The sequence below is a fragment of the Rhinopithecus roxellana genome, chromosome 20 (assembly GCF_007565055.1).
Source record: "Rhinopithecus roxellana isolate Shanxi Qingling chromosome 20, ASM756505v1, whole genome shotgun sequence".
In the NCBI taxonomy this organism is placed as follows: Eukaryota; Metazoa; Chordata; class Mammalia; order Primates; family Cercopithecidae; genus Rhinopithecus; species Rhinopithecus roxellana.
In genome coordinates this window covers 20708724-20719339 of record NC_044568.1, presented here as the reverse complement: position 1 = coordinate 20719339, position 10616 = coordinate 20708724, and the positions used below count along the sequence as shown (strand labels likewise).

The 10616-nt window shown below is 51.3% G+C and overlaps 1 long non-coding RNA gene across 1 annotated transcript; it reads left to right on the top strand.

The window, feature by feature from the left end:
* The first annotated feature begins 1014 nt into the window (after positions 1–1014).
* LOC115895293 lies at positions 1015–10215 on the top strand. Its single transcript, XR_004055501.1, has 6 exons — positions 1015–3581; positions 4145–4422; positions 4891–5003; positions 6369–6794; positions 7871–8067; positions 9913–10215. It is a non-coding gene; the product is annotated as an uncharacterized LOC115895293 (long non-coding RNA).
* Positions 10216–10616: the final 401 nt, after the last annotated feature.

Sequence of the window (10616 nt, the reverse complement as noted above, 5' to 3'; positions counted from 1 at the left end):
CAGGCGCCCGCCACTATGCCCGGCTAATTTTTTGTATTTTTAGTAGAGACAGGGTTTCACCGTGTTAGTCAGGATGGTCTCGATCTCCTGGCCTCGTGATCTGCCCGCCTGGGCCTCCCAAGGTGCTGGGATGACAGGCGTGAGCCACCGTGCCCGGCCCTGTACTAGTAGAGTTTTAATGGACGTATATGGCATACATGCGAAAATCGCACGAGTCATACATGCACCACGAGCTGAATTTGCACAGGGTGCACACAGCCATGTAACAGCACCCAGGTAAAGAAATAGAGCATTACCGGCCCCCAGAAGACCCATTCATGTCCCCTCCTAGACTGTCCACACCCTGACAGTAATCAGTAATCTGACCATTAATCAGCTTTATCTCTGAGATTAGGCCAGGCTCAGCAGCTCATGCCTGTAATCCTAACACTTTGGGAGGCCGTGGTGGGTGGATCACCTCAGGTCAGGAGTTCGAGACCAGCCTGGTTAACATGGTGAAACCCTGTCGCTACCAAAAATACAAAATTTAGCTGGGTGTTTTGGTGTGTGCCTGTAATCCCAGCTACTTGGGAGGCTGAGGCAGGAGAATTGCTTGAACTCAGGAGGCGGAGGTTGCAGTGAGCTGAGATTAAGCCTCTGCACTCCAGCCTGGGCAACAGAATAAAACTTCATCTTAAAAAAAAAAAAAAAGCCAGGCGCAGTGGCTCCTGCCTGTAATCCCAGCACTTTGGGAGGCCAAGGTGGGCGGATCACGAAGTCAGGAGATCGAGACCATCCTGGCTAACATGGTGAAACCTCATCTCTCCTAAAAATACAAAAAATTAGCCAGGCATGGTAGCAGGCGCCTGTAGTCCCAGCTACTTGGGAGGCTGAGGCAGGAGAATGGCATGAACCCAGGAAGTGGAGCTTTCAGTGAGCCGAGATTGCACCACTGCACTCCAGCCTGGGCCACAGAGCGAGACTCCATCTCAAAAAAAAAAAAAAAAAAAAAAAAGGTTTATCCCTGAGATTTCCGTAAGTGAAATTAGACAGCATGTGCTTTCTGTGTGTCTGGCTTCTTTCGCCCATTGCTACATTTGTGCAAGTCATGCATGCTGTTGTATGCTGTTTTAGCTCATTCATGTTCATTGCTGCATAGTATTCCCTGATATACCATGGTACAAATAGACCAAATCAGAGTATTCATTTGTGTGGGTTGCTCACAGTTAGGGCTGACAGCATTCATGCTGCTGTGACTATTCCTGCATATGTCTCTTGGTGGACAAATGCACTCACATCTGTTGAGCCCTGGGAGTGAGACCTGGAGTCATGGGCTGTGCGTGGTCAGCTTTCGTAGATGTTGTCAGTTCCACAAAGTCCTGCAAGTAAAGACCCTCTAGTTGTATCAGAGAGTTCCCATTGTTCTACATTTTTGCCTTCCATTAACTTTTTTTTTTTTTAACTGTTTTGTTGAAATACAATTCACATACCATACAATTCATCCATTTAAAGTTGACAGGCCAACAGCAGTTAGTGGATTCATGGGGTTGTGCAGCCATCACCACAGTCAGTTCAGGAACATTTTCATCACTCCTGAACTCCTACGTGTCAATCCTCAATCCTTCCATCCCTCAGCACTGTGTCTACAATTTGGGCATTTCATACACATTGAATCATACGATCTTTGTCTTTGGTTTGGCTTCGTTTACCCAGCATGATGTTTTCAAGGTTCATCCACACTGTAGCACATGTAAGGATCCATTCCTTTTCATGGCTGAGTAATATTCCATCACATGGACAGATCAGGTTTTGTTTAACCATTTGTCATTTGATGGGCATTTGGGTTGGTTCCACCTTTTGGCTGTTGTGAACGTGGCTTCTGTGAACATTCACGTGCAAGCTTTTAGACGGACAGATGTTTTCCATTTCCTTGGGTAGATATCCAGCGCGGCGGGGGGCACAAAAATGTGATAACTCTAGGTTAAACTGTTTGAGGAACTGCCAGACGGATTTCCATGGCAGTTGCGCTGTTTTACATCCTCACTAGAGCTGTCCCTGTGGCGAGAAAACATGCCGCTCCTCCACACAGTGCTGCGCACAGGCAAACCTCGCAGGGCTTGGCATCTTTTTGTTGGGGTCGGGAGGGGACGAGGTAGTGTCTGCTTCGATGATGGGGTCAGCATCTGGGCAGTGTCCAAGAGGCAGGAGGGGACGAGTTAGTGTCTGCTTCGATGATGGGGTCGGCACCTGGGCAGTGTCCAGTGTCTGCTTTGATGACGGGGTCAGCATCTGGGCAGTGTCCAGGACACTCTTGTTGGTCTGGCACGAATACTGTGGCCATGGCGGCGTCTCAAGGTGGCATCCTGCCCAGAGTCCCCAGCAGGACCTGCTGCCCACAGCCTCGAGCCCCTCACTGTGAACTGTCACGTTCCCTGGTTGGCAGGAGTCTCCGGGGAAGAACAATTGGTGCGAACTCCCTGTGCGGGGTGGGGGCTGGGTGCAGGGAAGTCTCATCATTTCTAGGGAATTTCACAGAGGCTGCCCAATGGGCTGTTCCAAACCCATGTGTGCCCAAAGCCCACTCCGGTCAGTTGGAGAAGGGGGCCCTCAGATAGCCCTTGGTCCTTAGTCCCTTGTAATCCAGAGAGTTCCCTTTGGAATGGAGAAATTCCCCAGAACAAGAGGAGGGGTGACCTTGGGCAAGTCCCTCCCCATCCTGGGTCTTTGCATGCCCATCCATGGGGTACAGGGTACACCTAGCGATGCCCAGGGCTCTCCCTGCCCTGAGCTCTCTGGGGAAGCTGGGATGAACTGCAAAGCAGCCAGCTCTTTTTGGGTAAAAATCCTCCAGGCTCATTTGCCGGGTGGTGGCTGTCCCTAAGGCCTTGTGAGTCTATATTCCAGAGCCTAAGAACGCCTGGTGGTGAAGGCCAGCCACCCTGGCCGGAGACTGCCCCGTGTCCACAGAGCCCTTGGGCCTCCCAGTGGTGAGGAGGGAGAAGGAACAGCTGCTGGAAAATGCCAGACGTCTTCATTGTGATCGGCATGAGGGTTCGCTCCAAGCACGGAGGCTGGTTCTCCTTCCCTCCTTTATTTGCTCAGCTTTGAGCTCACGGACTGACACTTACCAGGAGTTTAACAAATATTTATCGAATGAAGGAATTCATTCATTTGCTTATTCAATCAAGAAGATTGAAATCTTACAGTCAGAAGCTGCAGCCACAGAGGTAGCCCAAAGCTTGTTTATTAAATGCCGGCTCTGGTGGCCGTGTCCTGCCAGCATGGTCTGGTGTGGCCTCCATGGCGCCCTTGGGAGGGGGCTGATAATATGGCACAAGGTGCTCACAGCTCCTGACATGGCCCCACCTGGAGGCTGGGGAGGTGGGGAGGGAAAGGTGAGCACCATCATTACATGAGGGGGACTCCTGCCCAGCGACAAAGGCAAGGCTGCTGGGAACAGTGCTGGGTGCGGGGGTCGCCTTTCCCTCGCCTTTCACACCCGTCTTCATTTTTCTTCTGAGTCACATTCTGGAGCCTGGGCGAGGCCATCTATTACTGGAGTTTTAAGCTGCTTTGTGAACCACAGGACAGCTGGCCAGTTGGTGAGGCCTGTTCCGCCCTGGGGACCTCATGGTGCGGGGAGAGCAGGATTTTTAAAATCTAACCAGAGGTGGGCCGGGCGCGGTGGCTCAAGCCTGTAATCCCAGCACTTGGGGAGGCCGAGACGGGCGGATCACGAGGTCAGGAGATCGAGACCATCCTGGCTAACAGTGAAACCCCGTCTCTACTAAAAAATACAAAAAAACGAGCTGGGCGAGGTGGCGGGCGCCTGTAGTCCCAGCTACTCGGGAGGCTGAGGCAGGAAAATGGTGTAAACCCGGGAGGCGGAGCTTGCAGTGAGCTGAGATCCGGCCACTGCACTCCAGCCCGGGCGACAAAGCGAGACTCCGTCTCAAAAAAAAAAAAAAAAAAAATCTAACCAGAGGTGACGAGCAGAGCAGCCCCAGCAGAGCGAAGACAAATGAGGCAGGGGCCAGGGGACGTCCTGGGAAACCCAGATCCAGGTCATTTTTTGGCTGAGACCCACCGTGGGGCTGTGCTGGGCCAGGAAAGACCTATGACTGCTCAAGGCCATTCTAATGCCCTCAGTTCTTTTCTTTTTTAGGGATGGAGTCTCACTCCGTCACCCAGGCTGGAGTGCAGTGGCATGATCTCGGCTCCCTGTGGCCTCCGCCTTCCAGGTTCAAGCGATTCTCCTGCCTCAGCCTCTCAAGTAGCTGGGATTACAGGCGCCTGCCATCATGCAGGAGGCTACACCTGTGCCTTACTTACAGGCTGTGCACTGTCCATGAGCCCTGGTGGGGTTGTGATTATTGCTGGTAGGAGGCCGGGGGCGAGGCCAGAAGCCTGGAGGCCGTGTGAGGATCACGCCTCGTGAGCCAGGTAGGAGGCTGCTGGAGAGAGAGATGACAGGGTGCAAGCTGCACAATATAGAACTGAAGGCATTGGCTGGGCGCGGTGACTCATACCTGTAGTCCCAACACTTTGGGAAGCTGAGGCAGGTGGATCACTTGAGGTTAGGAGTTCAAAACCAGACTGGCCAACATGGTGAAACCCCCGTCTCTACTAAAAATACAGTAGCCCCCTGGCATGGCTCTGCTGCCTGGGCTGGGGTCTGCCCAATGCTTCTAGTTCCCACCCACACTCCCCTCCCCAGGAGGATGCCCCTGAGAAGTTGGCCCACCTGGTTCTCTGCAGTCTCTGGGGTACCTGCCCCCTGACCTTCAGCCAGGTCCTGCCCCTAGTATGTCCCCTCAGGTGAGAAACCTGTCTATCACCATGTTTGTCTAGGACCAAACTTCACTGTACACACAAATGTGCACTGCACAATTTTACTCCACCCTTTACCAGGAATGCAAGGATTTTGCCGATGGAGGGAGACTGCATTGTGTTCAGAACTTCGGTTCAGAACAGAGGTTTTCACACTTTGGAAAACCACATCCCCCGTGGCCAAGTGGTGTAAGGTAGGTGAGTGCTCCAGGCGCCGCCCGGGGCTGGGTGCCACTGTTTGCTGTCATGCCCACTGCGGGCCACCGTGGCAAGCAGATGACAGCCCTGTTCTCTTCCCTGGGGTGACATGGAAAACCCATTATTTTATATTTACGTTTATTCATTTCTGATCAGCTGCATATTTCAGTTGAGGCGTTATTGAAAAAGGTGTTTTGTAGGTTTACATGCATTTCATTTCAGGATAGCAATCGACATAAAATTATGTGCTGTAAAGAAGGAGGTTGATCTGTCGGGTTGAACACTACCACCTGGGCAGATGCACCCTTGGGGCTGGTTGAATGCTTTAAAAAAATTTTTTTTAGCTCAGCCACTGCTTTTTTTTTTTTAAAGCTTTATTGAGGTATAATTAATATATTGAAATCTGGCCAAGTACAGTGACTCATGCCTGTAATCCCAGCACTTTGAGAGGCCAAGGCGGGTGGATCACTTGAGATCAGGAGTTCGAGAACAGCCTGACCAACATGGCAAAACCCCATCTCTTCAAAAAATATAAAAATTAGCCAGGTGTGATGGCACACACCTGTGATCCCAGCTACTTGGGAGGTTGAGGTATGAGAATCGCTTGAACCTGGGAAGTAGAGGTTGCAGTGAGCCAAGATCATGCTACTGCACTCCAGCCTGGGCAACAGAGCAAGACTCTGTCTTAAAAAAAAAAAAAACTGCACATATTTAATGCATAATTTGATAAGTTTGGACATAGGCAAACAGTCATGATACCAACACCATGATCAGAGAAATCAACACATGCAGCACTTCCAGAGCACTCCCCATGTCCCCATTATTTGTGGTAAGAACACAGTACGAGATCTGTCCTCAAAGTCTTTTTTTTTTTTTTTTTTTTGAGATGGAGTCTTGCTCTGTTGCCCAGGCTGAAGTGCAGTGGTGCGATCTCAGCTTACTGCAACCTCTGCCTCCAGGGTTCAAGTGATTCTCCTGCCTCAGCCTCCTGAATAGCTGGGATTACAGGTGCCCGCCACCAAGTCTGGCTGATTTTTGCATTTTTAGTAAAGACAGGGATTCACCATGTTGGCCAGGCTGGTCTGGAACTCCTGACCTCAGATGATCCATCTGCCTCAGCCTCCCAAAGTGCTGGGATTACAGGTATGAGCCACCACGCCTGGCCTATTTTTTATTTTTATTTTATTTTATTTTGAGACAGTGTCTCACTCTGTCACGCAGGCTGGAGTACAGTGGTACATTCATAGCTCACTGTAGCCTCAAACTCCCAGGCTCAAGTGATCCTCCCACCTCAGTCTCCCAAGTAGCTGGGACCACAGGTGCATGCCTCTACACTGGGCTAATTTTTAATCTTTTTGCAGAGATGGGGTCTCACTACTGCCTTGAACTCCCGGCCTCAAGCGACCCTCCCGCCTCTGCGTGAGCCACCTCACCCAGCTCCCAGTGATGTTTTTACGTGATTTCTTAAAATTAGGATCCAAATATTATCCACGCCATGCATCTTGTGGTTCTGTTGCTTTTCCCTCCCTGGCCCCTTCCCCACTTCCCCAGCCTACCCCACCCTAAGACAGCAGGGACACCCACTTTCCCTGTCCAAAGCGGCCTTCCCATCTCCCATCTGTGCATCCAACCAAGATTCAAGGAGCACCCACCTCGTGCTAAGGACTGGGGCACATTCCTGAAGATGACTCTGGTCCCTGCCATGTGGACAGCAGAGTCTAGAGGAGGAGAGAGCGGAGACAAGCGTTAGAAAAAGAGTGGCTGATCACTCCAGACTCTGCTGAGAGGTGAGGTGCCTCCCCCTGCCTGCTCCCTCCTCCCTGCACTGATCCCTTCCTCCTGCCCCCAGCGGGCCGCCTGGTTAATTACCGCTGCCTCCCAGCTTCTCCAGCTCCCACACCTCCGACTCCCCAGCCTAAGGGAGGGCTCCTTGGTCCCCTTCCTGAATGATATTTACATGCCAGCCACGCTGGGCTCCAGAAAGAGGAGGACTATGGCAATTTCCTTTTTATCAACCAGGCTCAGAGAAGTCGATAACATGCCAGAGTCACCCAGAAATGAACCCTCGGAGGCAGGATTCAAACCCAGCAGGGCCTCAGGGTCACGCTGTTTTTTCCCCTAGGGTTGAGAGAGCGGGATCCGGGTGGACACTGGAATTCCTCCGAGCTTAGATGAGCTGTATCAGGGTTCGGCAAACCACGTCCCTTGGGCCAAATCCCACGGCAGCCTGCTTTTGTGAATAAAGTTTTATTGGAACACAGCCACACCTGTGCATTGACATATTACTCATGGCCGTTCTGTTTCTCCAATGGCAGAGCCCAGGGGTTGCAACAGAGACCATTTGTGCAAAAGCCAAAAATCTTCACTATCCAGCCCTTTACAGGAAAAGTTGGCCAAACCCTATGCTATATGTTTAGCAGGACAAAGAGAGAAAGAAACCTGTAGGAGCCTCTCTTCCCCAAAACCTAAATTATTTACAATTTAAATTTAAAGTCACTTTCATTCAGTGGCCTATTCTTGAACTGGCTCTGAAAAGGATTCCTTGTTCTGGAAGGCAGACGGTGTGAGACTGTAGAGGTGAGAGTGAAAATCTTAAGGCCCATGTCTGAATTCTAAGGATATACTTCCCAATCTGTGTGCATTCCTTGCATGAACTATTCAATTTAAATTTTTAAGAAGAGGAAGAAAATAGCCATCTCCATGGTTTTTCCTTCTCATTGCTCCAATTCCATAACAACAAGCCCTCCAGCAAGCCTCAATTTATTCAAATTCCCAAGCTGGGTTTGGAGGGGCGGGAGACAGAAATCCTGTCCCCCAGATCGGATCATGCTGTCACCAGAATGGGTTTGGTATTTTTTTCCAGCGAGTGTCTTGGTTTGTGTGAGGACAGATGATGGTGTCACGCCCACGCTGGGTATGACAGGGGAGAGGAGTCCGCAGGGGGAGCCGGGGGACTGCCCGCTTCCTCAAAGCCTGGACCCATAAGGAGGCGTTCCCCGGCATCCATGAACCTCTTCAAGCAACTGCCTGCCCACAGCCGGCAGGAATCATTCCTGGCCTGTAAGTGCATGAATTTCTCTGGGCTGCCATAACAAACACCACAGCCAGGGACTTAAGCTACAAGAATTATTCTCTCACTCTGGAGGCCAGAAGGCTGCGATCAAGGCGTGGGCAAGGCTGGTTCCTTCCCAGGGCAGTGAGGGGGCACCTGGTCCAGGCCGCGCTCCTCAGCCGGTAGCTGGCAACTTCCTTCTGTGTTTCTTCACGTCGTCTTCCCTCAGGGCATGTCTGTGTCCAAATTTCCCCTTTTTATAAAGACCCTGGTCATATCGGATTACAGCCCACCCTAATGACCTCATTTTAATTTGATCACCTCCCTGTCACCAAATAAAGTCACATTCAGAGGTACAGGGGTTATGACTTGGGGGAGTTCGTATGATAGCTTCCCCCATGTCAAGGAGTGGACAGTGGGCTGGTTGGGCGGACAATGGAGCTGGGTGCAGAAAGCTTTGGTGGAGGTGACCCAGATGGCAGGTGCAAGCAAGTGTGGTAATGGCGGCCCCCACCCTCATGACCACAGGACCCCAAATCTTTTTTTTTTTTGAGACAGAGTCTTGCTCTGTCGCCCAGGCTGGAGTGCAGTGGCGCGATCTTGGCTCACTGCAACCTCCACCTCCCGGGTTCAAGCGACTCTTCTGCCTCAGCCTGAGTAGCTGGGATTACAGGCATGCACCGCCACTCCTGGCTAATTTTTGTATTTTTAGTAGAGACGAGGTTTCACCATGTTGGCCAGGCTGGTTTTGAACTCCTAACCTCAAGTGATCCGCCTGCCTCGGCATCCCAAAGTGCTGGGATTATAGGTGTGAGCCACCACATCCAGCCTCTTTCTCCAATCCCAGCCTTCTGGACTCGGAGTCACCGTGGGCATCTATGGGGCAGGCAGCCTGTGGGGGTGAACACAGTGATTCATGCTGTCTGCCCCAATACGCCAACAGCGCCTGGGGAGGAATGGCTGGTGTTGCAGCTGAACCCCTGCAAGGCAGCCACTAGCATCTCATATTCCCTGGGTAACAGCAGGTACCCTCTCCCACTCATCCACTGGGGGGGGTCTCGTGGCCTCCCAGCTGAATGAGGGGCTTACCCCTCCCACCCCTCTGTGAGGCACAGACTGCACCTGAACGAGCCTGTCCTCCACACCCTAGCACCAGCTACCTCTCCTCAGCTTTTAAAATACTTCAAAAAGCAGTTATCAAGAAATAATACTGATCAGGCCAGGCACAGTGGCCCTACCTGTAATCCCAGCACTTTGGGAGGCCAAGGCGGGAGGATCACTTGAACCCAGGAGTGTGAGGCCAGTCTGGGCAACATGGAGGGACCCCATCTCTAAAAAATAAAAAATAAAAAATAATTAGCTGGCATTATAAATTTAAAAATTTACTCCCAGTTACTCAGGAGGCTGAGGCAGGAGGATGGCTCGAGCCCAGGTGGTTTCAGTGAGCTGTGATTGTGCCACTCACTCCAGCCTGGGCAACAGTAAGACCTTGTCTCAAAAATAGGCCAGGCACAGTGGCTCACGCCTGTAATCCCAGCACTTTGGGAGGCCAAGACAGGTGGTGGATCACTTGAGGTCAGGAGTTTGAGACCAGTCTGACCAACATGGTGAAACCATGTCTCTACCAAAAATATTTTTTAAATTAGCCAGGCATGGTGGCACGTGCCTGGAATCCCAGCTTCTCAGGAGGCTGAGGCAGGAGAATTGCTTGAACTCGGGAGGCGGGGTCTGCAGTGAGCCAAGATCGTGCCACTGCACTCCAGCCTGGGTGATGGAGTGAGACTCCGTCTCAGAAAAATAAATAAGTACATGAATAACACTAATCAGAATTTCTTGTGTTCTATATTTCACAGACGCTTTCACACAGAGCCCTTAGAAGCCCCATGAGGAAGGCCCTGCAGGGAGAATGCTCAGAGATGGAAAGTCACTGCTCAAGGCCACACATCTGAGACCTAAACCCTGAATATCTCCAGGGCTGTCCCGTTGATATCTTCCAACAACACGTGCACAGAGACAGCCGTCAGCGGGGACGCTGCCTGGATGGAGGACAGCTAGTTTGGCATTCGCTTCGGAACAATCTGGGGGAGGTAGAATGGGGGTATGGAGGAGAGAAGATGCTTTCCAGGTGGAAGCTGGTGATAGGCCCCAGGTGGGCACCCCAGGTGGCACCCTAGGTGAGCACACGGGGTTCATTACACTCTGCCTTCTTAGATAGATGCATGTTTGTCATTTTCCATAGTAAATGGTTTTTTTTTTCAATGATTTTGAGTAAGCATATGAGATAGCATTAAATATAAGGCAAAGCTTCCCTCCACTCCCAGAACAGATCCCTTTCAACAAGGGGTGTGGTGGATGTGGTGGAGCTAACACAAGGCTGGCTATGCAGGAGAATCGCTTAAACCCGGGAGGTGGCAGTTGCAGTGAGCTAAGATAGTGCCATTGCACCCCAACCTGGGCAACAAGAGGGGAACTTCATCTCAAAAAAAAAAGGACTGGACACGTATTGATCATTATGGAAGGTCACTGGCAGGTACATTGGTGTTTTTTTTTTTGGGAG